Source organism: Spinacia oleracea, chromosome 5 (genome assembly GCF_020520425.1).
Source record: "Spinacia oleracea cultivar Varoflay chromosome 5, BTI_SOV_V1, whole genome shotgun sequence".
Classification (NCBI taxonomy): Eukaryota; Viridiplantae; Streptophyta; class Magnoliopsida; order Caryophyllales; family Amaranthaceae; genus Spinacia; species Spinacia oleracea.
Window position 1 is genome coordinate 71,496,973 of NC_079491.1, and position 14,482 is coordinate 71,511,454.

Genomic DNA, 14,482 nt, shown 5'->3' on the forward strand with positions numbered 1-14,482 from the left:
TTTATTGTGAATGATTAACCAATAATGTTTTACAAAGATTTAAACTCTAAAACTTTAAAACATTAAACAAGGATATCAAAGCCATTCTCGAATATGCTTGATTCCCATAGCTGCAGTGTGCGAGTTGTGCTTCGCCTGCGGCAGAGGTTTAGTCAATGGATCTGATATGTTGTCATCAGTTCCAATCTTGTTTATCTCGACTTCTTTTCTTTCAAAGAACTCTCGTAGAAGGTGAAATCTACGAAGTACATGCTTGACTCTTTGGTGGTGTCTAGGCTCCTTTGCCTGTGCAATAGCTCCGTTATTATCACAATACAGGGCTATTGGTCCTTTAATGGAGGGGACTACACCTAGTTCGCCTATGAACTTCCTTAGCCATATAGCTTCCTTTGCTGCTTCATGTGCAGCAATGTACTCCGCTTCAGTTGTAGAATCCGCAATGGTGCTTTGCTTAGCACTTTTCCAGCTTACTGCACCTCCGTTGAGGCAGAAGACAAACCCAGACTGTGATCTGAAATCATCTTTGTCGGTTTGGAAACTTGCGTCCGTATAGCCTTTAACAATTAATTCATCATCTCCACCATAGACCAGGAAGTCATCTTTGTGCCTTTTCAGGTACTTCAGAATATTCTTGGCAGCAGTCCAATGCGCCTCTCCTGGGTCTGACTGGTATCTGCTCGTAGCACTGAGTGCGTACGCAACATCCGGGCATGTACATATCATAGCATACATTATTGAACCAATCAATGATGCATATGGAATCCCATTCATTCGTCTACGCTCATCAAGTGTTTTTGGGCACTGAGTCTTGCTTAGAGTTATTCCATGAGACATGGGTAGGTAGCCTCGCTTGGAGTCTGCCATCTTGAACCTATCAAGCACCTTATTGATATAAGTGCTTTGACTAAGTCCAATCATCTTTTTAGATCTATCTTTGTAAATCTTAATGCCCAATATGTACTGTGCTTCTCCTAGATCCTTCATCGAAAAACATTTCCCAAGCCAAATCTTGACAGAGTTCAACATAGGAATGTCATTTCCGATAAGTAATATGTCGTCGACATATAATACTAGGAAAGCAATTGTGCTCCCACTGACCTTCTTGTATACACAAGATTCGTCTGCGTTTTTGATGAAACCAAAGTCACTGACTGCTTCATCAAAACGTATATTCCAGCTCCTTGATGCCTTCTTCAATCCATAGATTGATTTCTTTAGCTTGCATACCTTTTTAGCATTCTTTGGATCCTCAAAACCTTCAGGCTGTGTCATAAACACAGTTTCTGTTAAAACGCCGTTTAAGAAAGAAGTTTTGACATCCATCTGCCATATTTTGTAATCGTAATATGCAGCGATTGCTAACATTATCCGAATAGACTTTAGCATTGCAACTGGTGAAAAGGTTTCATCGTAATCCACACCGTGGACTTGCCTGTAACCTTTTGCAACCAATCTAGCTTTGAAAACTTCAAGTTTCCCATCCTTGTCCTTTTTTTCAGTTTGAAAACCCATTTGCTTCCAATGGCTTGGTAGCCATCTGGCAAATCGACCAAATCCCATACTTGGTTTTCAGACATGGAGTCTAATTCAGATTGCATGGCTCGTCATAGCTTGTTTGTAAGTCGCAGGTTCATCACTTTCAAGTAATAGAACGTCATAGCTCTCGTTCGTCAAAATACCTAAGTACCTTTCCGGTTGAGATCTATATCTTTGCGATCTACGCGGGGTAACATTTCTAGATTGACCATGATTCTCACCAGATTCTTCTAAAGATCTCTGAGTTTCATCCTGAATGTCATCTTGAGCATTCTCTAGAGTTTGTTGTTCGACTCGAATTTCTTCGAGGTCTACTTTTCTCCCACTTGTCATTTTGGAAATGTGATCTTTCTCCAAAAAGACACCATCTCGAGCAACAAACACCTTGTTCTCAGATGTATTGTAGAAGTAATACCCCTTTGTTTCCTTTGGATAGCCCACAAGGATACATTTGTCAGATTTCGGATGAAGTTTGTCTGAAATTAATCGTTTGACGCATACTTCACATCCCCAAATCTTAAGAAAAGACACATTTGGAGGCTTTCCAAACCATAACTCATATGGAGTCTTTTCGACAGCTTTAGACGGAGCTCTATTTATAGTGAGTGCAGCTGTATTTAGTGCATGTCCCCAAAATTCTATTGGAAGTTCGGCCTGACCCATCATTGACCTGACCATGTCTAGCAAGGTTCTGTTCCTCCGTTCCGACACACCGTTCCATTGTGGTGTTCCAGGAGGAGTCAATTCTAATAGAATTCCACATTCTTTCAGATGGTTATCAAATTCATAGCTCAGGTATTCACCGCCTGTATCAGACCACAGTGCCTTAATCTTCTTGCCTAATTGATTCTCTACTTCACTCTGAAATTCCTTGAATTTGTCAAAGGATTCAGACTTATGCTTCATTAGGTAGACATAACCATATCTACTGAAGTCATCAGTGAAAGTGGTAAAGTAGCTGAAACCACCTCTAGCATTTGTATTCATTGGTCCACATACATCTGTATGGATTAAACCCAATAGTTCAGTTGCTCTTTCTCCAACTTTAGAGAAAGGTTGCTTTGTCATTTTGCCAAGTAAATATGATTCGCATTTACCATAATCCTCTAAGTCAAATGGTTCTAGAATTCCTTCCTTTTGAAGTCTTTCTAAGCGTTTCAAGTTTATATGGCCTAATCGACAATGCCACAGATAGGTGAGATCTGAATCATCCTTTTTGGCCTTTTTGGTATTTATGTTATAAACTTGTTTGTCGTGATCTAATAAATAAAGTCCATTGACTAATCTAGCAGATCCATAAAACATCTCTTTAAAATAAAACGAACAACTATTGTCTTTTATTAAAAAGGAAAATCCCTTAGCATCTAAGCAAGAAACTGAAATGATGTTTTTAGTAAGACTTGGAACATGGAAACATTCTTCCAGTTCCAAAACTAGCCCGGAGGGCAACGACAAATAATAAGTTCCTACAGCTAATGCATCAATCCGTGCTCCATTTCCCACTCGTAGGTCGACTTCACCCTTGCTTAACTTTCTACTTCTTCTTAGTCCCTGTGGATTGGAACATAAGTGTGAGCCACAACCTGTATCTAATACCCAAGAAGTTGAATTAGCAAGTATACAGTCTATAACAAAAATACCTGAAGATGGAACGACTGTTCCGTTCTTCTGATCTTTCTTTAGCTTCAAGCAATCTCTCTTCCAATGCCCCTTCTTCTTGCAGTAGAAGCATTCGGATTCAAAAGTGGGTTGACTGACCTTCCTCTTTTCAGACTTGGCGCCAGTTTGCTTAGTTGGGCTGGCCTTGTTGCCACCTTTCTTAGCATTCCTCTTCTTACCAAATTTCTTGAACTTGCCCCCACGCACCATAAGCACATCTTGCTTATCACTTTTGAGCGTCTTTTCAGCGGTTTTCAGCATACCGTGAAGCTCAGTGAGCGTTTTGTTCGGACTATTCATACTGTAGTTCAGTTTAAACTGATCATACCCGTTATGAAGAGAATGGAGGATGGTGTCTACAGCCATTTCCTGAGAGAATTGCTGATCCAGCCGACTCATATTCTCAATGAGTCCAATCATTTTGAGAACATGTGGACTTACGGGCTCGCCTTTCTTAAGCTTGGTCTAAAGAATTTGCCTATGAGTCTCGAATCTTTCGACTCGAGCTAGATCTTGGAACATGTTCTTCAACTCACTGATGATTGTGAAAGCATCTGAGTTGATGAACGTTTTCTGCAGATCTGCACTCATGGTGGCGAGCATTAGACATTTCACATCCTTGTTGGCATCAATCCAACGATTGAGGGCTGCCTGAGTGGCCCCGTCGCCTGCGGCTTCGGGCATCGCCTCTTCCAGGACATACTCCTTTTCTTCCTGCATAAGAACTATTTGCAAGTTCCTTTGCCAGTCAAGGAAGTTTTTCCCGCTCAACTTCTCCTTTTCGAGAATTGATCGAATGTTGAATGAATTGTTGTTTGCCATAGTTAAAACTACAATTGAAAAGAATAAACAAATAAATAATCTATTTATTTTTTGAGTGCTCATATTCTGCTGCTGTGTGGGGAAAGATCCTTCAACAGTTGCAGTTTCACAGAAATCCTGCTCCATTTGATCAGGAACTTGCTTGGATATTGAAAGCTACTAAAAGAACTGGTGATAGATATAAATTGCTGCTGATGTTCTTCTCTGAAAGTGTTTATGGCATTTGGCTTCAGAGAAATGAGATGGTGTTTAACCAACAATGCAGAAGCCCTGCTGATTTAGTGCATGATATCCAGTTTAGGGTGGCTTGTAGGGCCACTGACAGTCAGAAGCTGCTATGCTGAGTTTGTGTTAGAGGTGTCCTTTTTTGCTAGTGTTTAGCTTTGTGCTTGTTGTTTTTGGTGTTCTGGTGGCTTGTGCCTAACACTGTGCTAGTTCTTTTACTAGCCCTCTCCTTTTGGTAATAAAATAACTTTATTTGCCAAAAAAAAAAAAAAACAAATAAATAACCATTCACAGTTTCTCTTAATAAACTTAAATTCTAGCATACATGCATAATTCAGTGTTCATTAAGAATTTTATTCAGGTTATGTGTTCCGGCAGGTGTGAATAAAATGATTCCAAGATCCTAAAATCATTGAAGAATTAAGCACAGTTTGTCGACTTAATTCTAAAACATTTTAGGTAAGCAAAAAGCCTTTTGCTAATAGTCTAGAAACTATTCTTGGTTGATAGGTACGTCTAAGAACTTATTAGGTAAACCTATCGATTTTGCCACGACATAAAAGGACTCCTTACTTATATCGTTGAGTTTCACCAAAACTAACATGTACTCACAATTATTTGTGTACCTTTCCCCTTTAGGACCAATAAGTAACACCTCGCTGAGCGAAAACTATTACTAGATTGATGTAAAGGATATCCAAGCAAGTGTATATTTTGGCATGGCACATTTTAACTCAATTTTTTAAGTTTGGAACTTAAGGCTCTTACTATGTTGGTTAGATTTTAAGTGAACTAAAATCCTTAATCATGCAACATAATCAAGCTTTGATCTCATGCATATTTAAGACATATTTAAAAGCAATAAATAACTTAAAACATGCATAAGATAAAATGTGATCTAGTATGGCCCGACTTCATCTTGAAGCTTCAAGTTCAAAGTCCGTCTTGAAAATCTCCGTGGGAGGCACCATTTTCTTCAAATAGGATAAGCTATAATTAAAACTAATTACAACTATTTGATGGTACGCAGACCATATTTGAATTGAAAAATAATTTTGGTACTTTAGACCAATTACATTCAAATTAATGGTACGCAGACCATATTTTCTATCCTATTTGGGCCATACTAGTCACATCATAACCTGCAAAACAGTACATAAACAATATATACCATTCACCCATTCATTATCATGAATGGCCCACATAGCTGGTTAGTAAAACACATTATGCATCACATAAACATTTGCAGCAATTAATCAAGGGCACCAATAATCTACAAATTATTCAGTCCTTATTAATTCTAATCAAGTTGTTTTAACCTTAAGGATTTGTAGACCTAATCAAGAGTTTATGACTAAAAGGGCTCCCACTTAAACCAATAAATTCATATGCTTTACTAATTTTAAACATAAAAATGTATTTCTAGTCTAATCGGAAACATACAAATTTAATTAAAATTTAAAGCTCATATAAATTTATAATTGAATCCACAAATTTAATTTATTTTCAGTCGTATTTAAATTAATTCATGATTTTAATTTTAGTAAAATAATTAGAATAAATAAAATTTATTATAATTACAATATTCAAAATTAAAATCCAAGAAAATAAGTTAAATCATTAATTTTAAAATTAATTAAATTACGTAAACTGAAAATTTCAAATTAAAATTTTAAAACGATCTAATCGTGACGCAACATCACCACGCAACGCACTGCCATAGGCCACACGCACACAGCCATCGCTGGCCATGTGCGCGCAGCCCATGCGCTGCGTCGCATCGCTGCTACTCACCATCGCAAGGCGCGCGCCAGCGCTCGTCGCAACAATCACGCTGCTCACCATCGCTGGGCGCAGCGCTCGTCGCACGTGCATGCTGCTCACCATCGCTAGAGGCAGCGCTCGTCGCACGCGTTCGCGAGGCAGTGTGCGCTGTGGCGCAGCTCGCTTGCTGCCCACACGCGACTGCTCGTGCCTTGCTCTCGCCCTTGCCCATACGCCCATCGCACACAGCCCACGACACAAGGCAGGGCTGCTGCCTTGTGCTCGTGCACCATGCCCTTGCTCGCTGCACTCGTACCGCATGGGCGACGAGCTCCCTTGCTCGTCGTCACATGCCCGCACTATACAACACCCCTTAAGGGTAACACGTAGCGTCCATTGCTTTGTGCGTGCAAGTTATATGAGCGAATCGCATAAAAATAAAAAATTTATTTTCAAAATTAATGACAAATTAATAATTATATTAATTTCATAATTTTAGGGCGAAAAATCGAAAATTTATTAATTTATTGATTTCCGATTAACATGGATTCAAGTTTAGGTCATAAAAATTTAAAATTTAACATAAATTTACAATTTTAATAGTGGTTTTTAATCATAGGTATCTAATTAAATTATAACTAATTATGAAAATCAAATTAATTCTAAATTATTCCAATTTTCAACAAATTAATCATAATTACAAATTAGATTGCATAATTAACAAGGCTAGGCATTCAAACTTGTTAAACATATACAGTAGGTCAATCAAAAATTCAAGATTTAACAACAAGAATCGCAAATATTTAATTTAACATCTTAAATTTACGAAATTTTGCGTTCGAAAAACTAAAACCTCCGAAAAGTCATAGTTAGGTTTCGAATTTGAGAATTCTGGGTTCGGCCGAAAAATACTAATTTTGTCAAAATTTTAGAATGCCTTTTACATGCGGAATTGACACAAAAATCACTCGATTTGGATGAGTAACGAAGAAACTGCCGAAAAAACTGCGTACGTATAATTAAATAAACGCAATTTGCAATTAATTAACAATTACGAAAATTAATCACCCCTTTTAATTCTTGCAAATTTGTAATATTTAACCATTTTATGCAATTTAGATTATGAAAATAATAAGAGGCTCGTGATACCACTGTTAGGTTATGATACATATGACAATTCATAAATCATGCGGAAAAAACCATAAAGCCAGGAAAGCATATTATTTACACATAATCATTTAGCATAGAATGGATGCATACATGTTGTAGCGTGCCTTCCCTAGCTGCGCCCGAACCGAACAAGAACAAGTCTTTAGGACTTCAAATGTCGTCCCTCCGTAGATAGTCCACAGTACGTCCGGATCCGCCTCAAGTTAGACCAACTAGAATCGCCCTTAAGGTGCTTAGGAATTTCGGCTAGTGTTTGCAAGTGTATGGCTGATTTTTATTTCAAAAACTTACCCTTTGAATACTTCAATCGTGCCCATAAATTGTGACCCTAGGCACCTATTTATAGGAGTATGGAAAAGGAATTGTAATCCTACTAGGATGTGGATTTGCTAGTTAGAACTTTATTAGGACTCTAAATAACAAAACAAATCTAATAGGATTAGGATTTTAATCTTTGCACAAATCCTAATAGGATTAGGATTTCCCGCACAAGCATTGCACAAGCCGTGCACCCGCGCAAGCCTTGCGGCCCACGACAGGCGCACAGCCCACGCTGTTGTGCTCTCGCGCGCGCGCGCCCTTGGCTGGGCCTGGCCTTACGCTGGGCCTGGTCGAGGCGTGCGTTGGTGCGTGCGGCTCGCTGGGTGATGGCTTGGCTTCGTGCTGGGCCTTCGTCTAGCGGGCCTCGTCCGATGCTAATTCGTACGATACGCTTCCGATTAAATTCCCGATTCCGGAATTCATTTCCGATACGAACAATATTTAATATTTCCGATTCCGGAATTAATTTCCGTTTTGAACAAATACTTAATATTTCCGTTTCCGGAATTATTTTTCGATTCCGATAATATTTCCGATTCTGACAATATTTCCGTTTCCGGCAATATTTCCGATTTCGGCAATATTTCCATTTCCGATAATATTTTCCGATACGTACCATGTTTCCGTTTCCGGCAACATCTACGACTTGGATAATATTTATATTTCCGATACGATCCATATTTCCGTTTCCGGCAATATCATCGTTTCCGGAGTATTCATTTCTTGCTTGTGACGATCTCAGCTCCCACTGAAACCAAGATCCGTCGATTCCGAATATCCATAGATAGAGTATTTAATGCCATTAAATACTTGATCCGTTTACGTACTATTTGTGTGACCCTACGGGTTCAGTCAAGAGTAAGCTGTGGATTAATATCATTAATTCCACTTGAACTGAAGCGGCCTCTAGCTAGGCATTCAGCTCACTTGATCTCACTGAATTATTAACTTGTTAATTAATACTGAACTGCATTTATTAGACTTAACATAGAATGCATACTTAGACCAAGGGCATTATTTCCTTCAGTATCAACATGCACAATTAATCGTAAGCATAATATATATTTAAATAAAGCAACCAAGTTTTAGAGATGCGTTAATTAATGTTCCACAGGTTAACAAAATAAAAAAATAAAATAGATGTTTCCCAACAGAGGGTTACATACCAAAAAGAAAAAATAAGAAAAAGTTCCAAACAAATAATAAACCAAAGGAACAATCAAAGTAGAGGATCAGGCTTAGGTGGTGAAAGGATCAGTCTCAAGTTTCTGAAGAATAGTAGAGGAACTCGTAGTGACTTGAGTGTTAAGTTGATGCAAACCGGATCCCATTTCCTGGATTACTGACACTAAAGCACCCACCTGTGCCTGTAGCTGAACAATCCTTGCATCCGTGCCTTCTTGTACATCTAACATCCTAGCCATCATTTCCTTAAGCTGACCAACCTGCTCCTTGAGTTCCTCAGTGGAGGGATCCTTCTGTGATCCCAAGGAACTAGAGGAACTAGCAAAAGAATGAAAGCCACCAAAACCAGTAAAACCAACAAGAACAGCTGTAGGGGGAGGAACATGTACTACTCTAGGATTAGTAACAACATCCTTGGGTTGGGATGCTTGTTCCTTCTCCTTATTTTCAATATTAATAGCCTCCTCTCCTTGTTCCCCCTCTTCATCCTCATCATCACAGGATATATCAACATATGCAGGAGGACTAATTACTTTTGGACCTTTAGTAGCAATCCGCATACTCCTTCTCCCTCATGTAAGTGATTTAGGAACACCCTTTTTCACCTTCTTCTCTTTCGCCTGTTTCTCTACCTTTTTCACTTTCTTAACTTTTACAGACTCTTCCTCCTTTTCACTTACATCCTCCTCATCATTGGCCGATTCGGTCCAATTCAATCTTATTTATTACAACACCTTCAACAAAATAAACCTTCTTGGACGAGAGGACATTCGCCGCCTCCTTTTCCGACCACAGCCCACTTCCCCCAACGTTCGACCGACTACTCCTTCCCCCTGCGAAGCGCCACTATTGTTGTCGGTGAGAATCGACTCTTCGCCGGTATTGGGTCGAGCAAGGTTCCAAAATTTGGGGTTTTTTTGTGGAGAACGAGTTTGGAGTGGGTTTGGAGTATGAATTGGGCATGTGTCCATGGGAATAGGGGAAGGGAATTTCTTCTTTATTTTAGTTTTCTGATATGTGTTTATACTTGTTCTCACCATGGTTGATGAAGGGAGATGAAGAGGTGGGGAATAGAGTGTGAGAGGGGAACAAGGTGGAGGGGAGGAGAGGTTTGACTGTGTATATTCTTTTTAGGGGCTTGGGTAGGTGAGTTTCATTGTGATAGGTTGTTCCATTAGTTTCTTAATTGTTAGAAACAAGAAAAATTTAAGGATTAAACAAATAATGAGGAGTTTTATGGGAATTAGGATGGATGTATATATATGTGGAAAAATAAATAAAAGACGTAAAAGAAAATAAATGATAAAAGGAAAAAAAAGATGTGAGAGGATCTTGGAAAATAAAATAAAATATTGTAAATAACCTGTTTGTAACAACTTAATTTTGCATCTCGTATTATTGGTAGTTTATGTAATTATATATTATGCACTTTTATTTTGTAGGTTGATCCTTAACGATGGTAAACTTCAGCTATGCTTTCGCACATAAAATTATGATATATATATCAAAGTCCATGCATTTAATATTAAAGTTATACCTTGAGAGGATCTTCCTGCTTCCTTAACTTAGCTTGATCATTCCCAGTTCCAGTCTCATTTTCTCGTGCTTCTCTCTACTTGTTTACTTTGTAAGATCCTTGCACATACTTTCACTAGTTGCACCAAATAGTATATTATCAACGTAAATTTGTACAACTAGTGAGTCAGTTCGTTTTGATTTTAAAAATAAAGTTTTTCGTTTAAAAGTATTTTTCAGAAGGAATTTAGACAATATTTCGTACCACGATCTAGTAGCTTGCTTTAACCCATAGTGAGCTTTGCCAAGCTTATAGATGTGGTTTGGAAATTCAGGATTTTTAGAATCGGGAGGTTGTTCCACATAGACGTCTTCTTCTAAATATTCATTTAGGGAAGCTTTTTTTTACGTCCATTTGGTACAACTTAATTTCCGTGAAGGCTGCAAAGATAGATAAGGTTCTTATAGTTTTTAATCTATCAACATAAGCAAAAGTTTCTTTGAAATTAGTACCTTCCTGTTGATTTTGGCATTTAACAACTAACCTTGCTTTGTTCCTGAGTATTGTTCCATGTTCATCAAGCTTGTTCCTGAATATCCATTTGAGTCCTATCCCTTTCTGGTTTTTTGGCTTGATTATGGAGAGGAATGACTGGAAAGTACAGAAGTTCCTGAGTTGAGACCTTGTTTGAATTCTCCTTACAATGTTGCTGACGATCAGTTCCATTTGATGGGAACTCTGAAGTTTCCATGGTTTAGGTTGAATTTGAGCCATGGGAACATCCAAAGTTTCTTCAGTTGCTTCTGTTCTTTGAACTCCTTGAGTTCCTCTTGATCCTCTTGATCCTGGAGTTCCTTGTTCCTCTTGAACGGAGACTCCAGTACGTATTTTCTGCTTGTTTCTCTCGGATAGGAACCTCCTGATTAGCTTGTTCCTCTTGAACATGAACTTCCAGATTATTTTCTACTTGTTCCTCTTGCATAGGAACACCTTGATTTTCTGCTTGTTCCTCTTGCACAGGAATACCTTGATTTTCTGCTTGTTCCTTGCATAGGAACACCTTGATTTTCTGCTTGTTCCTCTTGCATAGGTACTCCCTGATTCGCTTTGATTTCTTGAATTACTGGGGTTCATCTATCCTTTTATTTTCATCTGTAAAGTGAATCAAACCAAGTTCGAAATCCTCTTGTTCCTGAACTTCATCAATATTATTAGTTTCATCAAGAATAGTATGTACATTTTTAACTCTTCTAAAAGAGTCTTTAAGAGAGTTGTTCCTGTCAGGCAATTCCAAGAACCTACCTTGTACCTCATATCTAACATCATTTTAGGTAGGTCATGTGATCTTTACTGAGATCCAATGCCTTATTACTTTGTTCCTTTACTGCACTAAGCCTTTTAAAAATAACAAGAGTTTCAATGAGTGATTCAATTAACCTATTATTAGACAAAGATTGAGATATTGTGGAACTTACCTCGTTTGACTGATCTTGCACTGTTCCATCAATCTTTGCCATGAGGCATAGGTTGGCAATTTCTTTTTCTGGTTGGTCATCATCGTCCTCCGAGTCTGTAACGTCTCCCCATGCTGCAATCATTGCCTTTTTGTGTTTGGAAAAGGTGGGTTTGTTGAATCTTTCTTTGACTTGATCCTTTCCTTTTCCTGTTTCATTTTCCCACTTAGGGCACTCTCGGATTTGATGGTCAGGATCACCGCACTTGAAGCATCCATGGACGGATTTGGAACCAATTGTTCTTCTTCCGGAGTTCCTTGCTTTTTGATTTCCAAGTCTGAGGTTCTGTATAATCTTTTCATCCTTCTGACCAAAGTGGAAGCCTCTTCTTCATCTGGTTCTGAATCCTCCAGTTCCTCAGCCTTAAGAGCAAGACCTTGGTTCTTGGGATTCCCAAGAACAGCTGCTCCTAGCTGTAGTTCATGTGTCATTTAGGATCCTGTCAGTTGCTCAATGTTGAATTTGGTGAAATCCTTGGTTTCAAACAATGTAGTGACCTTGGTTCTCCATCGATCATCTTGAGGCATGCTCCTTAGAATTTTCCTAACCTGTTCATCAGAGAGAATAATTCTTCCAAGGGAAACAAGTTCATTAGTAATGTTAGTGAAACCAGTAAACATCTCCTGAATTGTTTCTTGTGGATGCATTTCAAAAACGTTCATATTTAGACATCAGTAAATCAATTTTAGAACGTTTGACCTCATTTGTTCCTTCATGTGTTACTTGAAGGAGATCCCAGATTTGCTTCGCGCTCTTGCATCCCATGACTCTAGTGTGTTCATGAGGTCTAATGCCGCAATGAAAAATCTTAACAGCCATAGCATTAATGTAATACCTCGTATTTTTATAATAATTATAAATATATTTTATTATATTTATAAAACATTTTATGATTTTTAGAATTTATTTCGCATTTAAATATTATTTAAATGTATTTTAATTAATTAGAATATTTATTATTTTAATTAATTACGAAACGAATTTAATTTTCGAGTCAGGAAATTTAATGGGTCGCAAGTAATTTTAAAGGTTTGGGTTTTAAATGAAAATTCCAACTCGTTTTATTAATCAAGCCCAATCAAAAGAATTTGATTCTAAGCCTAAGGCTAGCCCAATCATTTAAATGCTAAGCCCAATGTCAAATTTCCAAGCCTAGCCCACTAGGAATATGAGAGCCTATAAATAAGACTCAACTCATTAATGAACCCCTTATTGATTTTAAGGATGGAAAAAGTATGTTTTCATACTAGGGATTAGTTTTGCAAATTGAGACGATTATTTTATTAAAGAACGATTGAATTCTAATTATTAACAAGGTTTTATATTTTATAAAGTTGCTGGAAATTTAATGAACATGGAAATAATTAAAGTTTCATTATTTTTATGATAGGAGGTGATTTCTAAGTAAGTGATCGTTTTGCAAAGTGGCCCCTACGCTTAGGTATTCAAGGTAAGTACAAGTCTAGGGCGACCACATTAATTGTCAAGGGACATTACATGATTGTTATTGATGTGAATTATATTATGTGAACTTGGTGGGTTCATATTTGTTTTGGTGAACGATCATGTGAATTATTATATTGGAATTATTGATTTATTGGTTGAACAAGCATGTTGGGACTATCGTGAGTATGTATTTCATTGTCAAACATGTTGTTCAATATTTATGCATGTATGGTTTGTTTCACATGCAAGGGATGAATTATTTATTGTAATGATATAGTACGGGATGTCTAGCATACTTTTGAGCCAATTATTCGTACCTCGTTGTACTATTTATTTTACCACATGTGAAGGGTTAGCTCACGTAAGCCACCGCACATGTAGGGTTCAGTTGGGAATATTTTATATGAAGTGAATTAGGATTTGTCGTGCAAGGGCACAACCCCCATGTTAATAGGCATGATGTGGAATCTCACCTTTTGTGAGAAGGAACTTGGTAGTAATTTCACTACGTCTTGGTTTATTGATCACAAGTCCTAAAGGATTAAAATGAGATTGTTTTGGTTGTCGTTTATTAATTGTATGTATGTATGAGTGTTCGAGTCTCGAGTTCACCATTAATAAAATATTAATAAACGTAAAGTGCAACCAGAACAAGCTTCAAAACTCTTGGAACGTATATACCTTGAGTATGAACAATGGGGGGAGACTTGCCGGAAAGATTAAATCTCCTACTAATGATACAAGACGTTGTTTCATTTAATTTATGCGCTGGAATTCCGTTGGTATGGCCCGACACTCGGTATGGTTTGATATTTATTATTTATTATGGTGTTTGGTGGGCTCCCAACACCCTTCCTTTATGGAATATGTTTTTGGCCCGTTCGAAGCTTATTCTAATTAAATTGTGAGTCAAGAGTCGAGTCTTGTATTCATGATTTACTTGTTGATTACTAAATGGCTTTTGCATGTTAATTAGTACTTAGCGAGTGATGCATGTTTATAGTTTTATTTCACTCTAGCCTTGTAAGTACTCAGCTTTTGCTGATTACGTGCTTTGTGTCTTTTGGTCATGGCCTTTGCCTTAATGACCCTATGATGATCCATCATTTGCACTTGCATTGTTGGGGAGTAAAATAATATAGCAGGTTGGTAGATCGAAGTACGATCGAAATCATGTGGCTTGGGATGATTGAGAGAGTTGCATTCTTTCGTACTTTAAAACTATTTTGAATTATACTATATGCATGTTTTGGGTTTTGTTGAACTTTAAATACTTTGGTTTTTGGGCCGTTATGGTTCCAACTTGTAGGAGGCCTCGATAATT